We start from the raw sequence: 27,133 nt of genomic DNA, 5'->3' as shown, positions 1-27,133 counted from the left end.
GAGCCAAGTTCACACCAGAAAGTCATGGAGAACTGAACGGCCAAAGAAGCCGTCTCTATGGACTTGGCCGTCCAGGCAGTAGTTTTTGGTAAACATGTGCAATAAAGCCCACATAGCTGCCTGGCAGATGTCATGAAGGGGGACTCCACGTCCCAAAGCAGTAGCAGCTGCCGTCATCCTGGTGGAATGGGCACACAACCCCACTGGAGGTTCCTTTTTCACTAAGAAATAGCAGATTTTGATACAAAGAACGACCCGTCGAGTGGTGATTCATTTTTGCATGGCCCGGCCTTTCTTGGCACCAACATAGCCAACAAAGAGCTGGTCATCCACCAGTAATTGTTTTGTGCAATCCAGATAGAATGAAAGCGCACGTTTTGGATCCAGGCGGTGGAGCCTATCCTCCTCTTTAGAAGGATGCGGGGGGGGGGTGGAGAAGGTGGGCAAAGTGATGGGCTGTCCTATGTGGAAAGAGTTAACCACTTTGGGATGGAAAGAAGGCCTAGTGCGAAGGACAATTTTGTCCAGATTAACAGCCAGAAAAGAAGGTTTGAAACAAAGAGCCTGAAAGGCAGTTTTAAGTGTAAGAAGTGAGAGGACAGTTATGTAGCGGCTCGAAAGGAGCGCACATCAGATAGGTCAGAACCAGGTTCAAGTCCCACTGGGGCATTATGAAAGGAATTGGAGTGAACAATTGAGTAATGCCCTTAAGGAAGTGATTTACAATAGGGGACTTGAAAAGAAAAGGCTGGCAATGAAACTGAAGGAAGGTCGAAATGGCTGTAAGATAACCTTTTAGAGTGCCCAGAGCGGAGCCCTGCTGGGCCAAAGAAAGAATGAAGAGGAGAACCTCTGAAAGGTGTGCACAAAGGGGATCCACAGCCTTTGCTGTGCACCATGCCACAAATGTGTTACATCTACAGGCGCATACCGTTTTTGTGGAGGTTCGCCTGGCTGCCAAGATAATGTTACAGATTTCAAGAGGAAGGTCGAAAGTTGTCATCTGGCGCCGCTCAATCTCCACGCAAGGAGGTGAAGGCTGGACAGGTTCAGCGGGAGGACCGTCCCCTGCTGTTGCAACAGAAGATCCTCCCGAATGGGCAGTCTGATGGGAGGATTGATGGCCATGTGTAAGAGCTTGGGATACCATACTCTTCGAGCCCAGTCTGGAGCCACAAGAAGGACTAGGGCCCGGTCACGTTTGATCTTCTTCAGCACTCTGGGTAGAAGTGGAATAGGCGGAAAGGCGTATAGAAGACAGCAACTCCACTTGCGAAGAAAAGCGTCTCTGAGTGAGTGCTGCCTTGGAAATTCCAACACGCAGAACTGCTGTCATTGTACATTCTCTTCGGTGGCGAATAGATCTAGCCAAGGCTCTCTCACTGCAGAAAGAGACCTTGCACCACCTCCGAGTGAAGACGCCATTCGTGATCCATCATGCACCAGCTGTAGAGTTCATCTGCCCTGACGTTCAGAGAACCTGCCAGGTGTAGATACACCAGGGACATGCCCTTCCAGAGACAAAGTGCCTTCTGACATAGGCTCCAACACCCCACCCCGTTTGTTGCAGTACCACATGGTGGTGGTGCTGTCGGTGAACACCTGCACTACTCTCCCTTTGACAGAAGGAAGGAATGCCTTCAGTGCAAGACAGATCGCCTGAACTTCCAGAAGACTGATGTGGAGCCCGGACTCCGCCGGAGACCAGAGGCCTCTGATCTCTGCCTCTCCCATGTGGCCGCCCCACCCCAGAAGTGATGTATCTGTCACCACTGTGAACTCTGAGTGGCGAAGCAAGAGGGACCTGCCATTGACCAAATCCTGGTTCATTAGCCACCACTGAAATTGATGTGTAGTGCCCTTCGTGATCTGGACGCATTCGGAAAGATTCCCCTGATGCTGTGCCCACTGGAACTTCACATCTCACTGCAGAGCCTGCATATGCCACTTGGCCTAGTCTACCAGCAGGATGCAGGAGGCCATGAGGCCCAGTAGCCTCAGGGTCATTCTGACCGAAACCCGGGATAGAGGCTGAAAGATCGGAACCATAGCCCGAATATCCGGGACTCGTTGCTCGGGAGGATAAGCCCGAAACTGCGCTGTGCCCAGAACCGCTCCGATGAAAAGGAGCTTCTGAGAGGGAAACCGATGTGACTTCGCCACATTGGTGGTGAACCGCAGTGAATGCAGGAGGTCGGCCGTAGCCTGGAGGTGGGAGACGACAGCCTGGAGCGAGCCCACCTTTAACAGCCAGTCATCGAGATAGGGGAAGGCTGGAACCCCTGATCTATGCAGGTGAGCTGCGACCACAGCTATCGCCTACATGAACACCCGAGGTGCTCTGGTAAGTCAATGGGGAGCACGGTAAACTGAAAGTGCTCATGGCCTACCGTGAACTGTAGGTAACGCGGATGGGCCGGCAGGACGAGGATGTGAAAATAGGCGTCCTGCAAGTCCAACGCTACCATCCAGTCTCCAGGGTCGAGGGCAGACAGGACCTCAGCCAGTGTCAACATTTTGAACTTCTTGTTCCGGAAAAAGCGGTTGACGTTCCTGAGATCAAAGATAGGGCGCAGGCCTTTGTCCTTCTTGGGCAACAGAAAGCAGTGGGAATAACAACCACAACCTATCTCTGTAGAAGGAACTCACTTGATGGCTCCCTTGGCCAAGAGAGCTGTAACTTCCTGTTGGAGAAGAGCCAGGTGATCCTCCAACATGTGATGGAATTGAGGTGGCATGGATGGCGGGGTAGTTTCAAAGGGGAGGGAATAGGCCCTTCGTACTATCTGCAAAACCCACCTGTCTGACGTGATGTTGCACCAGTCGGGGAGGTTATGACGAATCCTGCCACCCACTGGCGAATGGTGGCCCTGAAAGATCGGACTAGCAGGGCTTGGAGGCTGCTGCAAAGGGGGGGCTGGTGGGCTGGCCCGCCCGCTGGCTCCCAGACCCACGAAGGTGGGCCCCACGTCCCTGGCCGCGCAGAGGCAGGACAGCATGCACAGGCCTGTGGTGGGGTACCCCTTCTGTAGCCACGAAAAAGGGGTGAAAAGCAGACTGTACAGGGCGAGAGGTGGAAGTGAGGCCCAAGGATCTGGCCGTAGCCCTAATTCCTTAAAGCACTTGAGCGCGTTGTCTGCCTTGTCGCCGAACAGGAGAGGGCCATCAAAGGGCATGTCGCTTGGACATCAACCAAAAAGTCAGTGGAGCTCAGCCAGGTGTAGTGTCTGAGGGCTTCTGACATGGAAATCGTCCTGCCTAGAGAGTCGGTGGTATCCAGCCCACATCAGAGGGCGAACTTTGGTGTGTCTCTCCCTTCGGCAACCGCATTGGAGAGTACAGCCCGGGCCTCCTCCGGCAAAGGGCAGCACCTGCGTGTCCGAATCCCACACATGGTGAGAGTAACGGCCCAAGAGACATGCAGTGTTCACCGACAGCAGTCCAAAGCTGGAGGAAGAAAACAAATTTTTCCCAAGGTGGTCCAGCTTCTTGGATTCCCTATCAGGTGGTGCGGTAGGGAATGCGCCCTTAGAAGTCAAGGCTTGGAACACCAAGCTCTCAGGGGTGGGGTGATGGGAGAGGAAAATGGAGTCGCCTGGGGCCTGGCAGTGGGGTAGGGCAATCATCCTGTCCAGAGGAGCCCCTGTGTTGGGCTTGGACCACGTGCCCAAAAGGATGTCCGTAAGGGCCTCATTGAACGACAGCAGGGGCTCCGAGGAGGCTGCTGCCGGTTGAAGCACCTTGGTCAGGAGGTTAGTCGTAACTGCCACTGTGGGAGGTTTGAGGTTTAAGGCCTCAGCTGCCCTACGCAACAGCACTCCGATTGGAGCACCTTCCTCCGTAGCCATAGTAGGGGGAGAAAGCATGCAAAGGCCTGGGGAACTGTCCAGACCACTGGCCTCACCCAACTCCTCTCTCCAGTCCGGTTCTTCCAAATGGTCTGCCAGAGGGTCCACAGACCCCTCCCAGTCCTTCTCACCCTTCTGTGGTAGCCAATCAGAGCGATAGGGAACACCAGGGGAGAACAGGGGTACAAAAGTACCAGTCAGCACTGGTCCTGATATCGGGCGCCGTTGGTCCGGCTCAATGTCCACATTGAGGAAGAGGCCGGGGTCAACGTAGGCTGGGGACGCATCCGGCGTCGAAGGGGGTGGAGGTTTTGCCAATGGATTCGGCGCCATAGGAGGTGTTACGAAGTTGACTGGTTCCGATCCAGATCCAGGCCTGGATCCCCAGGGCCAAAGCTGCCGGCATCGAAGACATAGAGCCCTCAGCAGAGTCTGCGGGGCCTATAGGCGCAGTGGTGTCGGCTGCCCAAAATTAGAATGAAGACTTCCACCCGCATCCTGCATCGCGTCGGCTGACGGATGGGGAGAACGCTAAGAGAGACTGTGCTTCTTCGCCTTCTTTTTGTGCTTCGACTTACTCGAAGACGAAGCCTTCGAAGAGGAGTAGTGATGGCTCTTCGACCGGTCCAGCAACCTCCCTCTCGACCGGGACCTCAATCAGAACAAAGCCGACTGCCGGGCCTCCAGAAGCTTTCGGGACCACTCCTACAAAGACTTCAGGGTCATGGCCCAGCGGTCAGAGCACGACTTTGGGTCATGGTCGCGCTCCAGGCACCAGAGGTACACAAGATGGGAGCCTGTCACCTACATCTGTTTGTGACAGAGATCACAAGGCTTGAAGCCGGTCCGCCGAGATGACATCCCTGTGCACCAGGAGTCGTAACGACTCAAGAAGACGTCGATAAACTGTCACAAAAATAGAGTCAAAAAGTGACTCTAGGTACCGATCTCTCCGGATCTGCGCTAGGCTGGCACAGAAAAAGAAAGAACGGACGTCAGCACACAGGGGCAGTGTCTAAGTAGATACTGCAATGTCATTCTGGCGACCACGACGCCAGCGACGAAAGCAGAGTCAACCAACGCCACCTCCTGACGCGCAGGGGTACTGCTGAAGAAAAATTCTCCAGATCCAGTATGACGCCTGGGGGTAATTCTATGGTGAGGAATACATACATAATTGTATCCTTCAGATTCAAACAGCAACGTTATCTGCAAATACAAAAACACACCAAACAACAACAACTGTAGCATGACCGAGCAAGCTAAAACGTTGACAACAAGCATTTAAAAAGCATAATTAGCCTCCCTTTTAAATAGGCCCGATGGCAAATTGACTATTCAAATGAGTGACAGGTAAACAGTCACACAACACTGTGGCTTATTTATCTGAAGTGATCTAGCTGTATTAAGTGTTTCTCTTTATTATTGGAGATCTGGCACTACAACCTCCTCCTCTATTTCTCCATGTGCAGTTTTGAAAAAAAGTGGTGCAATAATAGCACATCCAAAATAAATATACAAGAAAACTGTCGACTGAAAACCGATGACTGAAAACCATTGGGCCCAAGAGCCTACAACATTATTGTTCATTCAATAACTGTTTTATTGTTTTTATCCAAAATGTAATTGCACTCTTGTCATCACACTTAAAGACATAATTGAAGAATTTCTTCCATATCTGTTTTTTTCATGTGTTATCTCAACCTCAAATTCGATCACATTTTGCATGTGTGATAATAAAGCATTTAAAGCCCTACATACAGGCATGCCTTTTCAGCCACTGATCATCTTTTAAGGATTTTCATTTGAAACATATTAAAATGTGGTTCATGGGTTTTCTAGAAGTTCCGCACAAAAAACAAAAGTTTCATGGACATAAGTTGAGGGTGCAGATCTAAAGACATTTTTAGATGGACATTACCCCTCTCATTCTTTATGAAAGTAAGAAGATTTCTTAGATGACTTAAAACTGCATAAGTTCAATGGTCGAAAAAGGTTTTGGTAAATGCAGTTTACCAAATGGAATGGTCAGAGGCACTTCTTTTAACTAGTGACGGAATAAAATGCCTACAGATGAGAAGAATAAGGAACATGCAAAGTGTTGGCACACTTATTGATATAAAGGGGCGTGAACTAGCCAAAGATGTGCTGACATACAGCATCTTAACGTGGTGACAGTAGCTGAGTAATCAGCTAGCAGCAAGGTGCAGACGTTGAACTGATCCTTGCGGTCAGGTGCTGCCTAAACATTGTTGCTCGAGGTCACGACTTGGGAGTGAAAAGCAAACCCAAGTGATAGTGGCTGCAATATTGGAGTGGCAGAAGGTAGATAATTGAGTACATATTGAAGAATTAATATAGCATTTCAGTCGAGGAACCACAGGTAATACGAAACAATAGCTAGAAAAAAGACACTAGAACTATGACAAAATCCTTTTGTTCGACATACACACGAAAGACTGTGCACACCAATGATTCTGCAGCAAAAGTGATTTATTATAATCTCGCCTGTCCCAAACATGTTTTGGTCAAAGCCTTGTTTAGGGCGGAACCATGGAAGAAGCACTCATAACCCTGGGAAAAAACATTAAATGCCTGCTTGAAGGAAGTGTAAAAGCAGCCTGCATTATATGGGGCGGGTATTTTAATAGCACTCTGTGTAAGGGGGGGGGGGAAATGGTACTTGTGGTCTAATGCTGGACAAGGAAACGAGCTCGAGTCATTTTGAGCACACTACCTGTGGGAGCTATCTAAATGATCTAATATTTGCATTTGATCTGGGCTTTGTGAATAGAATTGGTCGCACTGATGTTCCATTTCGTCCAACGTTTATTGGGAGAGGTGCTTACACTATTATAGATTTTGTATTAATTTCAGTTAGTTATGGCGGAGAGGTTCTGGAGTTTAAAACTTTATACAACCCCTTAAGTGATCCCTTTCCTTTAAGCCTAGAGATTGCAAAGTTTGCCAATGATAAGCCCAAGACATGTGCTCTAAATACGCACATAAATGATATTGCCCTGAGTCTGCAGAACGGCTACTCCTTAAAATGGGGTAAAGTTGTACCGGATGATTTTCTGACACGACTGATAAAGGAATGCACTCCTAGTTTTAAAGCATGTTTAGACGAAAATGCGGATGATACAGTAGTTATTACAAATTTTAGGACTATTGTTGAAAATATTAAAAATAGTGTCTGGGTGGAGACAAACAATTTTAAGGAGAAATTACCGAGCTGGTTTGATACAGTTTGTACTAAGAGTTACTCTAAACTTAAGCTTGCCTTGAATGCCTCGACAAGAGATACTAACTTTGTTAAAGTACTAAGGAAAGACTATAAGAGAACTCTAAAAACAAGGAGGGACATTATTAAAAAGGAAGCCTGGGTAGCATTGTGTGAGGCCTCACAGAATAAAGATTCTGTAGCATTCTGGAAGATTGTAAATGCGCCCTTTTTAGGTTTTGCCTGGCGAAAAGATGCGCTCTGCATTGAGATCTATACGGGAGACAGGAACGGCCTCCGTCTTTCATTGGCTAGCTTCATAAATGGAGGCTAGCCATTGGAAGACGGGCCTGTCTGTCAATGCCGGACCAGATTCGGGGGCGTTCCCGAGAATTTTTGGCTTTTGGCTACGTCACGCGACGTCAGCCAAAAGCCGGGAACGCCCCCGAATCTGGTCCGGCATTGAGCCGGCACCCGCCTTCCTGCTCACGTGAGTGCTTTGTTTATCGCGGCTGCATTGGGCACCGGGGCAGGCAGGAGCCTACTCTGCGCCCCGGTGCACTCACCCGGGCCGTGACTCCGAAGGAACGCACGCGCCTCTGACGCTATTGTTCACCTACATGCAGACTCACGGCTTGAGCTGCTCCCCTGCGCTGAATGCCTGCGGTTTTAGCGTACAATGCGAGGCCGAGCACTTCTCTACCATTTTAGGACCAAGGGGCAGGTGAGGCTTTGACACACGATCCCCTCAGCGTCTCATTCGAACAAGGCTTGTTTAGACACCTGTTCCCGCCTCCCCAGGTGGCCGCGCCTTCTAGTGGGACTCGAAGCTGAAAGGCGCTCCCTCACACCGTGGCTGGTAACCAGGGATTACTAGCCAAAATACGCCATGAACGGCGATTTAACAAAATGCAAGGGTTGGCCCTAGCACAATCATCCACCCATGTTGACCCTACGGCCAGCCACCACCTAATCCTCCCCTCTAATCCAACCGTTAGCACGCGAACAGGCAAAACGATCTCTGTTTACAAGCAGGTGACGGCCATGAGCAGGGAGTCAGTGCATAAATGGGCACTTATCGCAGCTGCATTGGGCACCGGGGCAGGCAGGAGCCTACTCTGAGCCCCGGTGCACTCACCCGGGCCGTGACTCCGAAGGAACGCACGCGCCTCTGACGCTATTGTTCACCTACCTGCAGACTCACGGCTTGAGCTGCTCCCCTGCGCTGAATGCCTGCGGTTTTAGCGTACAATGCGAGGCCGAGCACTTCTCTACCATTTTAGGACCAAGGGGCAGGTGAGGCTTTGACACACGATCCCCTCAGCGTCTCATTCGAACAAGGCTTGTTTAGACACCTGTTCCCACCTCCCCAGGTGGCCGCGCCTTCTAGTGGGACTCGAAGCTGAAAGGCGCTCCCTCATACCGTGGCTGGTAACCAGGGATTACTAGCCAAAATACGCCATGAACGGCGATTTAACAAAATGCAAGGGTTGGCCCTAGCACAATCATCCACCCATGTTGACCCTACGGCCAGCCACCACCTAATCCTCCCCTCTAATCCAACCGTTAGCACGCGAACAGGCAAAACGATCTCTGTTTACAAGCAGGTGACGGCCATGAGCAGGGAGTCAGTGCGTAAATGGGCAGGTACTGTCAGGCATTCCACAAACACTAGTTTGAGACTCAGACTCGGCTGTGACAACTCCTTAGAATGAAGTCTAGTGAACCAATAGCACGTGTTATTCCCCAATCCGATATAGGCACCGGCATGGGCAAACTCTTGCATCGGGCACACTCTATTCCCAACTTGCAATCGCGCTTCGAGCCCTGTGATTTATGGCCCCCAATGTATTTGGCCGTTCCGTGGTCACGATTCGCAGCATCTTCTGTGAAGTACTACTGGAAAGGGAATCCACATCACGGGCCATGCCCAACTGGAGGGGACACATCACTTCATGTTGATGCCAGCCGGCTCAACACCCAGTTTTGGCTTTCGTGGCACATGGCTCCTGACACCACACTGTGAGAAGCTTCTGGACCCAGTGTGGTAAATGTGGATATTTCATAAAATGACAAATCTACTGAAAGAAGTTATGTTATGTTATGTTATAAATCCTTTTATTGCGCGCTCTGTTACTCAGGAGTATCCTGGCGCGATGAGTACATGATAAAAAGGCGGGGCCACTAACACACCGAAGAGAGAGATTACAGAGTAATATTAAACAGGTATGTTTTGAGTCCCTTCTTGAACTGCGAAAGTGAGGAGGCAGTGCGAAGGGCCAAAGGAAGAACATTCCATACTCTAGCAGCCTTAACAGAGATGGATTTGCCTCCAGTTCTGGCAAGCTTAAATTTAGGCTGGACCATCTGACAAAGGTTAGCCGAGCGGAGAGCCCGTTTAGGAGCATAAAGAACAAATCTATTCCGCAAGTATACTGGGCCTTGCTGATTGATAGCCCGATATGCCAGGACCAGAATTTTAAACAAAATACGATTGGCAATAGGCAACCAATGAAGGCTGCGCAGATGTTCACGAACACTAGTTCTCCTGGGTAGTTGAAACATCAACCTGACTGCCGAGTTTTGAATAACCTGAAGTCGACGGACCATGTAGTCAGGTAGGCCACTGAAGAGTGCATTTGCATAGTCTAAGCGTGATAAAATCAACGCTCTAAGCACAGTCTCTCTAGCTTTGCCGGGAATGAGGGGAAAGAACCTTCTGAGGGCCTTTAGAGTGGCATAACAGGTACCGGTTAGTTTCTTAATATGCTCCCCGAACTTTAAATCCTGTCCGAACCAGACACCTAGGTTCTTTACAGGGGCACCTGATGAGTTCGGACAGGGTAGGTCGGAGGGCCAAATTTGTTCCCTGAAATTATCCGGAAAAGATCCATAGAGGAGGATCTCCGTCTTCTCCTCGTTACATTTAAGCTGGGCCATTGCCAGCCAGCGAAAAACTTGCGACAGGCAACTCTGAACGGTCAAGGGGTCTAGATGATTTTTTGGCCAGGTGAAGAGCAGCTGGGTATCATCAGCATAAGCCATTATTTTGGCACCCAGCTGCTCAGCTAGATAGACCAAAGGGGTCACATAAACATTAAAAAGCAAGGGGCTTAAGGTAGACCCCTGCGGGACTCCTATGGTAAGTTCCTTAGCCTTAGATGCATAAGGGGGGACCCACACTTGCTGTAATCTATCTTTCAGAAATGAGGTCAACCAACCCAAAGCGCGGCCTGAAATACCGACAGCACCCAATCTGGCCAGAAGCAACGAATGGGGCACCGTATCGAAGGCGGCAGAGAGGTCTAGTAAGATCAGAACCGCCCTGCCGCCTCCATCCAGGCACTCCCGAATAGCTTCTGAAACCTCAATTAATGCTGTTTCGGTGCTGTAGGCCGCTCTGAACCCCGATTGAGCAGGGTGGAGCGCGTGAGAAGACTCAATAAACCCTTCAAGTTGTCTAAAAACAATCTTTTCACATGTCTTAGCCAACGCTGGCAAAAGAGATATGGGCCGATAGCTAGAGGGCATAGTCGGGTCCAGGCCAGACTTCTTCAGTAATGGGAGGAGCTTGGCTTGCTTCCAACTCAGAGGCACAGAGGCCGAGCAAAGAGATAAATTAACAATCCTAGTTACCTCCTGGCAGACTATCGCCGACACTCCTCCCAGAACTCTAGCAGGGCAGGGGTCGGCGGGCGAACCAGATTTAAGGGCAGACAGAATTGGTAAAACCTCCTTTTCAGAGGCTGGGGAGAAGGAAGTAAACAGACCTTCCGAAGAAACAGCTTCCAATATGGGCAATGAAGTGGATGTCAGGGACTTGTTCAGAGCAGTTTGGAGATCTTGCTGGATCTTCAGAATCTTTTCAGAGAAAAAATCTGAAAGTTCATCGCACCATTGATTGGAAGAAGGTAGTGTAGGTAGCGCGGCTCTAGGAGAGAGAAAACTCTGGACTATAGCAAAAATTTCTTTGCTATTATTACTGGCTTTTTCAATGCGTCCAGCATAGTAATTACTTTTGGCCACCTTGATTTCATTATAGTACTCCTTTTGGGAGCAGCGCAGCCGTTTCTTCGCCTCCGACGAATAATCAAGCCGCCAAATCCTCTCCAGTTTCTTACACTTCAGCTTCTGCTCCCGTAGGCCATGGGTAAACCAGGGCTGGGACGGCAAGAAGCGGGGTCGGCAGACTCGTTTATTCTGCATAGAAGCTGCCGAGCCACTAGCCATCCATGTGTTAAAAGCGTCAACTGCTGCATTAATTTCAGTAGTCAGCATCGGCTGGCAGCTAGAAAGAAATTCAGAAAAGGATGCAACATTGATACGTTGCTGATGGGCCTGAGACTGAGTTGGCATTAATCCAGAGCCAATAGTCAGTATCCAGGAAAATCTAACCAATTCATGGTCAGTCCAGGTCATGGCTTCTGGCCGCTCCATTATAATGTCAAAGTTAGAACAGACTAAATCAAGGACATGGCCCCCCGCATGCGTTGGAGTCTCCACCCATTGTTTAAGATGGGCCATTGAAAGAGTTTCTCCAAATCTAATTGCCTCACTGCAATCCGCCATATCCATATGGATATTAAAATCCCCCAAAAGGAGATAATTTGCAAACTGAAGTGTGCGGGGTATGATGGCTTCTTCAAGATCCCCAATGAAGTTGCCAATATAGCCTGGAGGACGGTACACAAGTGAGCCACCTAGTGTCCAGTGAGAATTAAAAGCAAGACTGAAGTGCAGGAGTTCTGCTTCATGAAAGCCTTCAAGGGGTTCACATAAAAGGGTCCAATGCTCTCTATAGATCACTGCGATCCCTCCCCCTCTGCCCTTGGGGCGATCTGCTCTAGAGATCTTAAACCCACGTGGGATTGCCAGTTCAACGACGGGAGCGCATGAGTCATTCATCCAGGTCTCTGTAACGAAGAGTAGGTCAAGCCTATTCTCCCCAAGGATATCAAATATAGCCGCAGCATGTCTCACTAGAGACCTAGCATTGATAAGCGCCGCTCGGATCCTACAGGTATCCAGGCTGGGTTGTACAGAGTGGACCTCAGGCTTAGGAAGATGATAACTACAAGCCGGACACACTTTGCCCTGACTTTCACTCACCAGCCACGAATGGCTCTCCACGCAGCCACGGGATTTAAGAGCCATCAGGTCTGCATGGGTATACCGCAGAGCAGTGTGGGGCTGATGCGATTGAAAACACCTTGGGGGCCCTGCCCTGGGCCCGTCCGGGACACGGACGGGCACAGACGGGCCCTCCTTTGGCGCTCCTTCGGCGCGCAGACGGCGCGCCCGCTGCGCGCGTCCGCTGCGCGGTCGCTGACACATAGCGTTATATGCGGTCGGGTGATCAGCCGACTAGAGCGTCAACCCCGGTGCAATGCGGTCCCGCCTCACTTCCGGGTACCGCTGGGGCCGAACGCTGAGAACGGCGCTAGGAAAGGGGCGTGTACTAAACAAACAATCCCCGTGCAAAATAGCAAGTAAAGCACCCCACTGGCTGTTAAAGTGCAGCAATATAAAGCGGAGCCAGCACACGGTAAGGAAAAGGGACGGGAAGTTAAAAATATTAAGAACAATTTAAGAAAGGTAGCTAAAATGCTGTAAATACATCTACACTTAGCAGCGTCAGGATAGCAGCAATAATAGATGTGCAAGGTAGCAGCGTTCGTCACAAAATACTCACAACTCAAAAGCGCGACCTCTCCCAAATATACCATCAGAAGTGAGCCCCATTTGTATAACATTTTCTACATGAATATATAAAATTTTCATTCATCTCGTAGGGTTGTATGTCACATTATCAACCCCAATATATTGACCTACACATATATGTCGTAGCTGTGAACTCAACGCGTTAAATAATGCTTGGAGGGTGGTGGGGGGCAACAGGCATTCAACAATTCATTTTTTTTGGTCCCTTTCGTAAACATTAATTTCAGTAGCACTGCCTACCTTAACAGCAACAATGCTTTTGCTCTGCATGTGGTAACAGTAGGAAAACAACAGCCTTCTGTGTGTCTTCCCAGACCCCCAATAAGTCTTTTAGTAGCTCGCTGTGCCCTTTCATTCCTCACATGTGGGGGTCAGAGTAGCAAACATCGTGGAACAATGGGCAGAGGTAACTAGAGCCGGGTGGGGGTGGGGGGGTGGGGCTGAAACTTGAAGCAAGAGGCGGAGTGGAGCTGCGGGGGTCTTAGCAGGGGTGAAACAAGAAGGAAGCCCTGTGAGCCCCAGGGGTGTGGCGGCCTGGCCTCACCCTCACTGCAGGAACGGGATCGGAGCTCACCCGAGAGATGTCCGTGTGTGTCTGTTCCCGCTCCCCCCCTCCCCCGCTGTCAGTGTGTGGCCGTTCCCGCCCCCATCCCGCTGCATTGTAGGAGACGCACTTTTTGTTTCAACTTTTTTGCTTTGTGGGGGAGATGGGATTTCTTTGAGTGTCGCGGGTGTGTGTCTCCTGGGATTCACGGAGCTCGAGGCTCAGTTATCGACTTCAGAAGAATGAAGGGCAAGTCTTCCGTACCTGATTTGATGACACTTCTGGTTCGCGTAATTTAATGTTGCACGGGTTATGCTAAGTTCATAACATTACTTACCTCACTAAGAACCACAATTAAGCGACATTCGTGGCAAACGTTTAGCGCAATCATTCACATCTGAATAACGCAAACACTTGTGTTTCTTTGTGTACTGCTGATGTCCCATCGAATGTCATCTTACAGACTGGTTCCAAAAAGTCATGTAAGGAAACCGGCACGTTGCATATTGGTATATAGCGCAACAAATGGAACTCCACGTTAAATGCCAATCCGTTCCGGTTTGGCTATTTGATTTTGAAAATGCCAAAGTATTGCCAGTAATGTTTGGATGTGTGTTCCTGTTCTCCGCACTCCACGGCATTGCTTCTTCCAGGTCATGCTGGACCATGAGTGTCGTTGGCCAGCACCTACAAGCACCAGCACAAAAAAGCGCTGGCGACTTCCAGAGGCAGGAGGTTTGACAAGGGGGGTGGGGGGGCTCTCTGTGTGTGGGCGGGGGGCTCTCAGTGTGTGGGGGGCTCTCAGTGTGTGGGGGAGGGGCTCTCAGTGTGTGGGGGAGGCTCTCAGTGTGTGGGGGAGGCTCTCTGTGTGTGGGGGAGGCTCTCTGTGTGTGGGGGAGGCTCTCAGTGTGTGTGGGGGGGCTCTCAGTGTGTGGGGGAGGCTCCCAGTGTGTGGGGGGCTCTCAGTGTGTGGGGGGCTCTCAGTGTGTGGGGGAGGCTCTCAGTGTGTGGGGGGCTCTCAGTGTGTGGGGGAGGCTTGCAGTGTGTGGAGAAGGCTTGCAGTGTGTGGAGGGAGCTCGCAGTGTGTGTGGGGGGGCTCTCAGTGTGTGGGGGGCTCTCAGTGTGTGGGGGAGGCTCTCAGTGTGTGGGGGGCTCTCAGTGTGTGGGGGGTTCTCAGTGTGTGTGGGGGGCTCGCAGTGTGTGGGGGGATCGCAGTGTGTGGGCGGGGCTCTGTGTGGGTGTGTGTTGGCGGGGCTCTCTGTAGGTATTTGTGGGTGTCATTTGCGAAAGATAAAGCTAGTGGCATTGCAAATGACAATGCCATTTATTTATGTTAAAAAAAACATAAATAAAAATAATGTCAAGAGCATTGCCAATAGCTCAAACTTTAACAAAGGCAAAACCATTGCATTGTAAATGCTTGTTTCTGATAAAGCCAAGGCTAGAGTGGAAATTGCCATCCCTAAAAATGAGTGGGTTAGACACTTCGAAGAACTTTATCGAGTGGAGAGTGATCAAGACCAACCTTATAGCCAGGATCATGTGGGCACTGATATGCCACTGACCAGAATCTTGATAGAACTAGATATCACCCTGAAGGAAGTAAAAGCGAGCATCAAAGATAGTGCAGGAGGTAAAGCGCCTGGCCCCGATGGTGTTCCAGTTGATCTTTATAAGACCGATATGGATCTTTGGGGCCCGCTGCTTACCCAGGTTTTTAACGCAACCTGCTCCAATGGCTTGCTGCGTTCATGGTGTGAGTCAATTATTGTGCCTATATTTAAAAAGGCGATAGATCCAGCTGCCAATGCTACCGACCCATTTCATTGCTTGACTCTACCATTAAGATTTTTGGTCGAGTAATTCTAAATAGGCTGCAACTTTGGGCCGAAGATCATTCAATAATTAGTGAGCTCCAGTACGGCTTTAGGAAGGTTCTGGGCACCATTGACCAATGCCTCAACCTGAATATACTATTAGAAAAATATGCTAAAGCTAAGAGTGGCCGTATGTTTTTAACCTTTGTTGACTTGACGTCTTCTTTAGACTGCGTCACCCACTCTAAGCTATGGCTGGTGCTACAGAATTTAGGGGTAGATATAAACATAATCAACTACCTTAGGGAACTCTATGCAAGCGCTACTGCCCGAGTTAGATATGGGAAAATTGGAGAGTGCACTGATCTTTTCAGTGTTACGAGAGGAGTGTGACAAGGCTGCGTCCTTGCTCCTTTTCTCTTCACAATCTATATTAATGATCTGGAAAGAGTATTACTAGAGGAGTGTAGCGACATGCCGCTTGTCGGCAGAAGATCTGCCCCGGCCCTCTTATATGCTGACGATGCGGTCCTGATGGCCAGGACACCTCTGGCCCTGCAAAAGATGGTTAATACTTTTACAGCTTATATGTCTAATCTAAACTTGAAGCTAAATTGCACCAAAACGTTTAGTATGACTTATGGCAGCCGGCAACAAAAAAAGGAAAAACAATATATGTTGGTCAAAAACCTCTTGAGCACACCCCCACTTTCCCATATCTCGGCGTATTATTCGACCAAACTGGTCGTTGGAATGATACGATTCGAACTAGGCGCTTATTGTTCTGTAAATCTATCGCGGCGCTGGAATAGATGGGCAAGAAACCACTTAGGGAGCTTGTAACTGTCTATAGAGCAACTTGCGTGTCAATTGCCACTTATGGTGCCGAATTATGGGGACACATAAATATAAAACCGTTGCAGACGGTGGAGAACATCTTCTTGAGATTCCTCTTATCAGTCCCAGAAAGTACATCAACTTACGTTTGCCACGCTGAGCTGGGGGAGCCCTACCTAGAAGATATAATCAGGGTTGCTCCTGTTCTTTTGTGGCATAGGGTATGGACGACGGAGGAATGTGCCTTTAATCGCTCTATTCTTAGGGATGCAATGAGTCTAGAGAATTGGGGCAAGTTGAGGTGGTTAAGCTATGTAACAACTTTTTTAGTCAAACATAGGTCATCTGGAGTATTATGAGGATCACTCAACTATGAATCATGTCTCCAGGAAAACTCTCAAAGATATATGTATGAGGTTTTTGTGCGATCAAAAAATTAGTACAGAAATGTCGTAGAAAACTGTGGCCGCACATCAACTAATTATGACCTCAGAGTATATGCAACCCTATATTAGATTACCCATGAGCGTTTTTGAAAGATTTTTATTGACGCACTTTAGATTTAATTTGCTTTTTAGATCTGTTAGCTTTCCTGTTATGAATATTTGGTGTAAACAACTTATTAAGTGCCCCTGTGATGATCTGTCTGAACAGTCAGACATTCACATTCTATTTTTTTGTAGATTTTACACAAATCCCAGAAAAAGATGGATTGTCCCTTTACTAAAGAATATGGATTATAGCCAGTGCCGCCCTGCTTTTCTAGAATTACAACGGCTTGATAATATTTTAACAGTTGCATCTTTGTCTGCATATTTTAAAACTGTTTTTAAATTCCGTAAATCGAATATTTGAATGAATTACAACTAGAATAAGCAAACATTTTTAAATTTAACTGTAATTGTATTGTGTTTTCTTTTACTGTACTTTCCTGGTTGTTTTTCTTTTAATAACCAAATAAAGTTTAAAACTGAAACTGTTTAGGGGTCTATGAATAAGACATTTCCCAAGTTCTCTTAACATTGACAGTGCAATAAATGGACAGAATCAACAGATTGAAAACATGCTCTGACAATCACTAATATACATTAGGCCATTTTGTAATTTACACTACAGCAACCCTTATATACTGTGCATTTTTATTTCTTGAGTCATTTTAATGTTCATATTATCTGTATCTCACAGTATGTATATTAAAATGATCTTTTCATATATTTCGACACACCATGGACAAATAGGCATGTATTAACTGAAAAAAGTACAGTCATATAATAGTTGCAGTGGTATGATCATGTCCTAATCCACAGACCATCTATGTTGACCACTCAACTAATTTGGCACTGGCAGAGTCAGAGTAGCCAACAGAATATCCGCCAGCATTAAAATCTCCAGCTCGCCCCTCCCGCCTTAAATGGGCCAGTGATGCCAGGGATGGCGGAAAGGGGAGGGTGGGGGCGGAGGGGGTGGTTGGGGGGCACTTCATCAACAGCCTAATTTAGGCACGCTGTTTATGTTAGGTTAAACAAATATATCAAGCGCGAGATTTCCCAAGGGTGTCTTGTCCCAGACTGAACCTGAACACGCTACGATTGGCGCATTTAGTTGTTAAACAGCCACGTCTTAACTTCCTAAATGCGAGAAGAGATATGGAATGGCTATAATGTAGGCCGGATTACATAGTTTACTCATGCTGACTATGAAGCTGTGGAGGCCTTCTCCATACCGCACTAATATTTCAACTGTCACATATGTGGTGATTATGCCATTTGTTGATTGCACTTTAAGGTTTCTTGTAAGAATCTGTAAACGGTCTTGACAGCCTGTCTAATTCCACAAACACCATTGTTGCACAAAAATATGAAAAATAAAGTTATTTGCAAAACATGCTCCCTTGCGTTCCACAAGAGGTCACTGTTCCACAAGCTTTACACCAAATGGGTCTGTCGCTTTTCCCTGTAAAATTCACAGTAAAAGTCAACCCGCATTATGAAGGGGTGCTCGAACGCGAAAATTCAGACATCTAAAAAATACGTCATTTTGTTTTACCACCTAAATGGTTAACATCTTTATTTATAAAATGTATTTTCTTCCCATTTATATCACTCCTTATGTATCACTGTTGTATGGTATTTTATATGGGTTAAACAGAGATATATTAAACGGTCTATGCAGATTATGATCACTAAAATTAATTTAGTATATGTTGGAAGTAGCAAACGGCCAGTCGCCCTCTTCAGCCACTAACGGCTGGAAGTGTCGGTCACATTTTGCTCGGCCCACAATGGAGCCATCTGGAGTTATATCTGTTATTCATAGTGCATGGAGTTTTTGTTTGTCCACCAGAAAGATGACTGCCCCAAATAAATCCGAACTGTGCCAGTCATAGACGTTAAGGTGTCAATGTGATGCAAAGGATCCTGATATGCGCGTGAGTGGACTGGGGAAGGGGTGGGGTTACAAATCCAGGGCTGAATCTCATTTACTCATTTCATCCAGGGCTAAATCACCTGGCAGCACTGTGCCCCCAGACAGCATGGCATGAGCGTTCAGTCTCCTGCGATATTGCCTGCCAAAATCAAAACATCAGCTGCCTTTAGGTCGTACCTTTTGATGTGAGGTGAAACTCACGGCGGCAGTACAGATGTTGAGAGCAGCTCGGCGTATTAGCAATACACGTAGGAATAAATTAGTGATACAGAATTGCTACGCTAAAAAGGTAGAAGAGGCCTGTCCAGTTCTTTTAATCAATGGAATTGCCTCTTCAAGATCAGGACAAACTCCAGGGCAGGTCAAAGCACCATGCCTGTCTTGGAAAGGCTAAGTGAGGAGTGAAGGGGATCTACCATGTATACTTCTTTCACCAATTCTAATCCGCCGACCATATTTGGGGCTCCCCTATCCATATCAAGCCTCCTCATAGAAAAAGTGTTCGGGCACCAGCTCACAGCGCCAATGCACCCCTTGTCCACTCGAAGCCCACAACCAAGGCAACCTGCCTTTAAATTGTAATAACTCTTCCATCTCAACGTCAGAAACGCCGGATATGTGGTCTTCCTTGCTGTGCACAATGTACGTGCGTGCTGGTGCTAAGGCTGGATGCAAGACCTGGCGTCAGGTTATCAAAACGGACACGATGCACTCAGTTCGCTGGTATGGGCGGGGAAGCCACAAGCGACGTACCCCCTTTATTTTATACTCTCTGGCCAGAGAGTGTTACATAGTGTGCAAGCCCATCCGGGCTAAGAGTACGGGGTGTTTCATACCCCAGCGGCAACTAGACCGCTACATCCCATCCTAAGTCAGTGTTCAAAAGTAATTAACAGAATCAACACATAAAGTCTGTAAGGTGTTGGCTTGGTCTCGGGTTGGGTCTCAGGTTGTACCTTGAGTGACGATCTGTGCGAGCCACTTGGGTGTTTCTGTTGGATGACACCTTAAGGGCCACCGGTAATTTAGCGTCATTGCCGGTAGGCGACGGTGTGTTTACTGTAACCTGCTCATCTGCGGGGTGAGGTAGCAGACCATCCTCGGGGGTATCTCCCCATTCTCCTTGACTGGAGCGGAGTTGAGGTGAATCAGCATCCTGCACCTGTTTGCACCACGATATGTTGCGGGTGAAGACCTCATTGCCCTTCTGTGCTGTGATGGCTGTTCCGTTGGTCTTCACTGCCGTCCATGTTCTGGGTTCGTACAAAGTGTGGAATTTCCCTCCCCCGCAGCAGTTCCTCACCAGCACTGTGTGTCCGGGAAGAATGACTCTTGTCTAGGCTCTCCTCTTCCTGTTCGCCCGCTCATTGGTCGTTGTCCTTCTAGCTTTAGCATTGGCGGGGTCATATGGTTTTGGAGTCCAACCATCAGCAGCAGGAAGAGTGTTTCTCCAGGGCCCGGCCAACATCAAAGACCAAGGGGACCTTTGAGTTGTGCAGTGCGGTGTGCTGCCATATTCACGTAAGAACCTGTGCATTGCTACTCATGGGTCAACCTGCTCAGACACCGCAATCCGTAGGACCTTGCTGAATGTCCGCATGAAGCGCTCAGCTTCGCCATTGGCCTGTGGCCACTGAGGTGTGATACGGCGGTGATGTACCCCTAGGCGATCCAGCATGCTCCTGAACTCCGTCCCCTGAAAAGGAGGCCCATTCGCTGTTTTAATCTCATGAAGTAGACCAGAGTGCAAATGTTTTCTCCAACACAGGTTGTATACTGGCAAAAGACGTGGATGCAATCAACTCCACGATGGGGTATTTGGAGAACGCATCGATCACCACCGCCGTTGTCCGGCCAACTGGAAATCTTCCAAAGTCCAGACTGAGGCGTGACCACGGGGACATAGCAGGGTCTTCAGTTATGACAGGCGCTGGGCATCCTTGACTGCTGGTGAGCTGGCAGGGTCTGCAGTTCCTTACTAGTGTGTCAACGGCGGCTTTAAGACGTGGGAACCACACTTTTCTCTCATGCAGGATTTCATCCAGGTGGTTCCATGATGCCCTTTGGGGGCTTGTGCAGTGGCACGTTCTTGCAGGCTTGCCGAAATGACTAGCCGGATTCCTCTCAGTATTACTCCATCGAATGCAATGCTCAACTCGTCTCTTACCTTCCAAAGCATTACCAGTCGGTCCCGGTCTATCGGATTCCATCCGTTTGCCCTGTGTAGGAAATCCTCCCATGACCCTTTCTGGAGTGCTTGTGGTACGCGCATGAGCACAGCGGCAGTGCCAGTCTCTTGCCTGACTTCGACAATGGTAGGAGCCTGTGGGCAGACCCACTGGGATATCATGTCGACATACTCCTCAGTCTTCAACTCTTGGGTGCCACCATCGGTCACTGCTTCTGGAGGATCTTATGACAGGAAGTCCGCTGGGTTCTTTGCCCCATGCGATATACCACCTCCATTTGGTATTGCTGCAGTTGTATCGCCCAACGCATGATTCGCAGCGAGGGATGAGGGGCGGTGCCCCTGAATAATGGAACCAGTGGCTGGTGGTCCATCACCACTCTGAAGGCATGCCCACTTATATACAGATGAAAGTGGCTGCACGTGAGAGTATCTGGCTTGAGTTGGTGTGAGAGCCTTGCTTGCGAACGCCAGTGGGGCCCAATTTCCTGGCTCTGTCTCTGAAGTTAGGAGAGCTCCTAGTCCCACTGAGCTGGCATCTACTATAAGTTCGGTCATCCGGGTGGTGTCAAAGTACGTCATTGTTGTTTTTCGCAGGAGCGCCGTCTTGATCTTCTGGAAGGTGTCTTCTTCTCCTTGGCCCCACATCCAAGTTGTGCCTTTTTTCATCAGAGTATGCAACGGTTCTGCCAATGTGGCCAGATGTGGTATAAACCTCAAGGAAGCTTCAAACTTTTGACGCCGTCTTCGGGGCAGGCTCCTGAAGCATGGCTTGTGACTTCTTCAGGTCTACCATGACTCCGTCCTGACTGAACGCGTATCCGGAGAAGTCAATCGATCGCTGGAAGAATGAACACTTCTTCCGGTAGAGGGTGAGTCCGTGTTCTGCTGGACGCTAGAGCATGGCGCAAAGATGGAGCTGATGTTCTTCCATGGTCTCTGAATGTATTAGAATGTCATCACTGACATTTAGCACTCCAGGGAGTCCTGACAGAAACTCCTGGACGGTGTTTTGGAAAATAGCCAAGATTCCAAAGTTCAGCCTGCGGTAACGTCGAAGCCCAATGTGGGTCAAGTAGCTTGTAATATACCTACTCTCCTCTGCCAACCGAGTTTGGAGAACCAGCGGGATCCACTTAGGTCGGCAAAGATGTATTCAACAGTCAGGGTAAAGTGCCTTTCACGTTTGATCGCCTGCTTAGGCAAACGCATGTCGATGCAGAGTTGAATCTTGCCAGGTTGTTTTGGCTTCTCTGCGATGACCATAAATGATGACCATGGGGTTGGCCTTGTGACCTTCTCGATGACTCCAAGTTTTTCGAAGTGTTGGAGCTCTTTCGCGATGAGTGGTCTGGGATGGAATGTTACGCGTCCGTGCCTCAAAGCTACTGTTTTCACAGCTTTGTCAATGTGTAATTTCATCTGGGCATTTTTGATGCACCCTAGCCCCTCGAAGAGCTGGGGGAAGCACCCCAATAATTCTTCTATTTGCAGGTCTTTGGCTGCATTGCCAATTGTGACCAGGCCAAGGTCCTCTGCCGTGTGGCTCCCTACAAGGATGTCCACCTCCCTGTCGATCACATGAAACGTGGTGGTGACTTCGTTTCCCTCTTCTTTCACCTGGACCGTCATCTTTCCTTTGAGTGGCAGTGGTGTCTGGCTGTCATATGTGAGGATTTGGACATGTGACGGAGACAGCGCGGGTTTCGGGTTCAGTCGTTTGTACTGCTGGGACCCCATTACATTGATGGACGCGCCTGTGTCAGTTAGCGTGGTGACTTCAGAACCCGCGATGTTGATGATGCATGTGGGCTGTGGCCACCTCTTCTGGTTCAGGTCACTGGCAAACGAAATTAGGTAGCACTCACCTTCCTCATCTGTAGACGAGTCTTTCAGATATTGCCTAAATCGCAGAGCCGTGCGGATTGACTTCGGGTTCACTGATTCTTCAAGTGAGAGGTGTCTCACTGACTTCGATGGGCGCTGTCGCCCTCTTGCTCCTCGGTTTCGTGCTCCTTCCTTGCATGCTACTGCGAAGTGGTTGGGGATCCCACACCTGGAGCATGTGTACCCTTATGCTTTCCATTCCGTCTGAGGGTTCTCTTCTTTGCCACAGTATCCGCAAGATGACCCTTGCATGCCTCTTCCTGGCCTTCGTCCGCGATTGCTTCGGTTTTGATTGTGGACAGCATCGGCTCTCTCAGTTTTCACCATGACTAGCTTCTCTATCTGCTGGGTTAGAGCGGCCTCCATCGCTGTTGATCTGGCATCGGACAGATCATGTGACCTCGCTAGGATGAGAGTGTACTCCAAAGTGATGCCTGGTTGGCGCAGGATGAGGGTCAGGATGTTCTTATTCCAGTACCCTTGGATCATCTGGGCCCACATTTCTTTGTGTTGGTCATCATCTGTGCATGTACTTGCTAACTAGCGCAGCCGCGCATGTAAGGCATCCATCGACTCCCCTTTTCTCTGACGTGCCCGTCGCAGTTTGAACCTCTCATAGTCAGGGTTCAATTTGGGGTCAAAGTGGTAATTTAAGGCTGTTACTGCCGCGTTGTGGTAGTCAGGCAGACCGGTGTTGGGTAGATGAGCAAATAACTTGTAGATCTCATCACTTGCAAAGTGTAATAGGAGGGATCTCTTTACTGCGCCATCCGTTTCCTGCGTCGCTGTGAAGTAGTTGTCTAGTCAGCTAGTTCCAGAGTTTTGGGGCCAGGAACTTAAAAGATCGGCCTCCAGCTCTGCACTTCCGGATCTTGATGGTACAGGCAAGGGAAAGGTCCGCAGAGCGGAGGGCACGTGGCGGGACATAAAAGGAACAAATTCCTTGCAAGATTTGGGGACCTAGACAATGCAACATTCTGTGAATAACACACAAGGCTTTAAATTGAATGCGCTGTTTGAAGGGCAGCCAATGGAGTCTACGTAGGACCTGAGAAGTGTGGCAACGTTTCGGCAGACCGAACAAAGTACGGGCTGCAGCGTTCTGGGCTCTTTGTAGTCTATTAACGACTGTCAGATTGGACCCAAGCATAAGAACATTACAATAGTCTAGAAGGGATAAGACCATAGCTTAGACAATTGTCTGACGGATGGAAGGTTCAAAGAAGCTGAGGATAGGTTTCAAAGAGCGCAGGCGACCATAACAAGTACCAGCGACTCTTTTTGCGTGGGAATCCAGGGTGAGTGCGTCATCTAGAATCACGCCCAGATTTTTAACTTCCCTCTTGGGCGTGGGAGGGGGGCCCAATGTAGGGGGCCACCACCGCTCATCCCACTTTTGAGTATCAGTGCCAATAAGGAGGACTTCAGTCTTAGATCAATTTAACTGAAGGCAGTTCTCTGTTAGCCAGCTGGAAATGGCCAGAATGTCCTCTTGAAATTTGGCTTGATCTCCCACAGTGTTATTAGAAAAGGTAAACATCAGTTGCGTATCATCCGCATAGGATATTAATTTGATGTTACGTTCCCTGGCCATTATGGCCAAGGGGCGGACATACACATTAAACAGCGTGGGGCTGAGGGCAGAGCCCTGTGGGACACCGCAGCCTAATGGATAACTGCTGGATGAGTATGGGGGAGCATGAACCTGGAAGGAGCGGTCAGATAGAAATGACACGAACCAATCCAGAGCTTCATCTCTGACACCTATCTCCCACAGTCTCCTAAGCAGGATCCCATGGGAAACGGTGTCAAACGCCGCGCTGAAATCCAGCAGCACCACAGCTGAGGTGCTGCCCATGTCCTGTGCCACCCTTAGATTTTCCATAACGGCCAATAAGGCCAACTCCGTGCTATGTTTGGCACGGAATCCATTCTGAGACTCCTCCAAGATCCCGTTAGTCTCCAAGAAACCCGTCAAAATGGAGTTTACCTGAGCCTCCGTAACTTTGGCCAAGTACGGAAACAAGGAGATAGGCCGGAAGCTTTCTGGCTTGGAAGAGTCCAGGGTGGGTTTTTTTAACAAGGGGATCACCTTGGCGTGCTTCCACGATTTCGGGATAGTGGCTGACTGCAGAGATTTGTTAATCAGTTCCCGCCCTTCCGTCATGATGGAGTTCTGACACAATCTAAACATCTCTGTTTGACAGAATCTTCCGGGGACCCCGATTTAATTCTTAAAGTCAGGAGTTCCATATCTGTCTGAGAGATGTGTGGAAGAGTTACGAGGGAATAGGGAAGATCTGGTGGATCTGTGACAGATCTATAAGTCATAGACGGGCCTCCAGAATTGAATGTATTATAGATCCCTTGAGCTTTGTTGATAAAAAAGTGCGCCAGATTTTCACATTGTAAGTCAGACACTATGATGTTATTAGTCCCGACAGGTGGTTTAGTAAGCTCCTTCACTAGCGCGAAGATAGTTTTAGCGCGATTAGTGCTGGCATTGATCAGATCAGTGTAATAACTAGCCTTGGTCTTTTTTATAAGCCTATGATAGGCTTTAGTGGCACTTCTAAAATTGGATTTGGCAACAGAGTCATACGATCGCCTCCAGATACGTTCAAGTACCTTGCACTGCTTTTTTTTTGATTGAGAGTGCCTCACAGTACCATAAGTGGGACTGTTTGCGTTTGGGTCTTGACATTTTCCTAGGTATAAAATAATCCAAGGACTCATTGATCCATTCTCTATAGACTAGATCCACCTCATCCAAGTTAACAGGCCAATCTGGCCGGGAGTTTATTAGTCTAGCCTCAAACAGAGCCCCATCAAGTTTTTGCCATGCTCGTCTCCAAAGAGGGGGAGGAGGCTTTTCCCCAAAGCTGGCTGGAATCTTAACAGAGATCTGCACCAGGAAATGGTCCGTCCAGCTAAGAGGACTGGGGGTGGAGACTGAAATTCCCTGGATGTTTGAAAGCACCGGGTCCAATAAGTGACCTGCTAAGTGGGAAGATCCTACAACCAGTTGACATAATTGGCAGGCTTCCAAATCCCCCAGAAACTTAGGTATGGCCGGGGAACTACATGACTCTAATTGGAGGTTGAGATCCCCCAGTACACTAAAGTTAGCTGACTGCATAGTAAGGGCAGAGATATTTAAAACCAGTGACTCCTGGAAAGCACTCGCTGGTCCAGGAGGGCGGTAAATCACCAGCCCAGTAAAATTGAAGGTGTCTGAGACCTTTAACTTAAAAAGAGCGCTTTCACAGTTGGCTATCTTTGCAGGGGAAAGAGTGCAGGAATAGATGGCTTTAAAAATCACCGCCAATCCCCCTCCCCTACCCTTATGCTGGATGCAAGGCCTGGCGCCAGGTTAAAATAACAGACACAATGCACTCAGTTCGCTGGTATGGGCGGGGAAGCCACAAGCGACTTCCACATCTTTATTTTATACTCTCTGGCCACGCCTGGCCAGAGAGTGATACATTGTGTGCAAGCCCATCTGGGCTAAGGGTCTGGGGTGTTTCATACACCAGCGGCAACTAGACTGCTACATACAATACTATCAATGGCGGTCACCTTGACCTACCACTGCGAGAAACTACATGCCGAAGTGGTCATCCTTGGTTCCCTTGCAATCTTCATTAAAGGCAATAGACAGGAAACTGAAAGACTCGAAGGCTTGAATTAGCGTGCGCAATTGGCAGCAGAGATAGTGAATGCTCCTGAAAGGCTGAAGGGATCCTGATCGTGCTCTCTGATCTTGAACAAACAGTCCATCTGAACCTGCCACAAGTTATGGAAGCCCTGCTGCAGGACCTCATGCCACGGTATCCACCTTCTAACCCTCCAGTAAAGGTGAGCGACCCACATCATACTGCTTCTAACTCTGACAGGATGAAAGGCGTGCACAAAGTCACCCCCAAACCTCTGGCGCAGACGCAAGCACAACCATAGCTCTGCTACCTAGGAAAGAAGATCCCGCCATCATACCTGCAGCACCATTGCAGTCTCCTCTACAGCCCACTGAGTCATCTCCTCCGCCTAGCAATACATCTTCTGGAAAAATCTCGGATTCTTAATTGATGAAAAGCTTACAATGCGGCAACAGGCCGTCAAGGTAGGTTCCATCTGTTTTGCAACCCTAAGATGGCTCCAAAGAATTCTGTGGATGCTTCCTGCCTTCAGACAAACGACGTTAGTCCAGGCCTTGGTAATATCCCACCTGGACTACGGGAACGTCCTTTATCTTGGAGCCGATTTGACAACTCTGAACAAACTTCAGGTTGTGCAAAACGCGGCCGCACGGCTGTTGCGCAATGTTCCTCGGAGAACATCTGCCTCTCAAGTCCTCCGTGACCTACACTTGCTGAAAATAACGAATAGAATCAAATTCAAGGCCTTATGTTACATTTTCAAGATAAAACAGGGCTCTGCCTCGAGGTACCTACAGAATCTCATTCATGCTTACATACCTAGCCGCAGTCTGAGATCCTCAGGAAAAGGAGATTTCACAGTTCCTAGATTTAGGCTAGTGAAGATGGGCGGCCGCTCATTTTCCTATCTAGGCAGCAAATCCTGGAATGCCCTACCTGTGAGACTGAAGTTGGAAACAGATCTCCTTCGGTTTCGCAAGGGCCT

The 27,133-nt window shown here is 48.8% G+C and overlaps 1 protein-coding gene across 2 annotated transcripts in view; it reads right to left on the bottom strand.

Moving 5' to 3' along the window:
- The window catches only part of PCTP (phosphatidylcholine transfer protein), a 238,823-nt gene that overhangs the window by 116,129 nt on the left and 95,561 nt on the right, over positions 1–27,133 (bottom strand). The gene's annotated exons all lie outside the window — the stretch shown is intronic.

The sequence above is a fragment of the Lissotriton vulgaris genome, chromosome 7 (assembly GCF_964263255.1).
Source record: "Lissotriton vulgaris chromosome 7, aLisVul1.2, whole genome shotgun sequence".
In the NCBI taxonomy this organism is placed as follows: Eukaryota; Metazoa; Chordata; class Amphibia; order Caudata; family Salamandridae; genus Lissotriton; species Lissotriton vulgaris.
The sequence above is the reverse complement of the archived record's forward strand: the minus strand, read 5'-3'. Positions and strand labels throughout refer to the sequence as shown.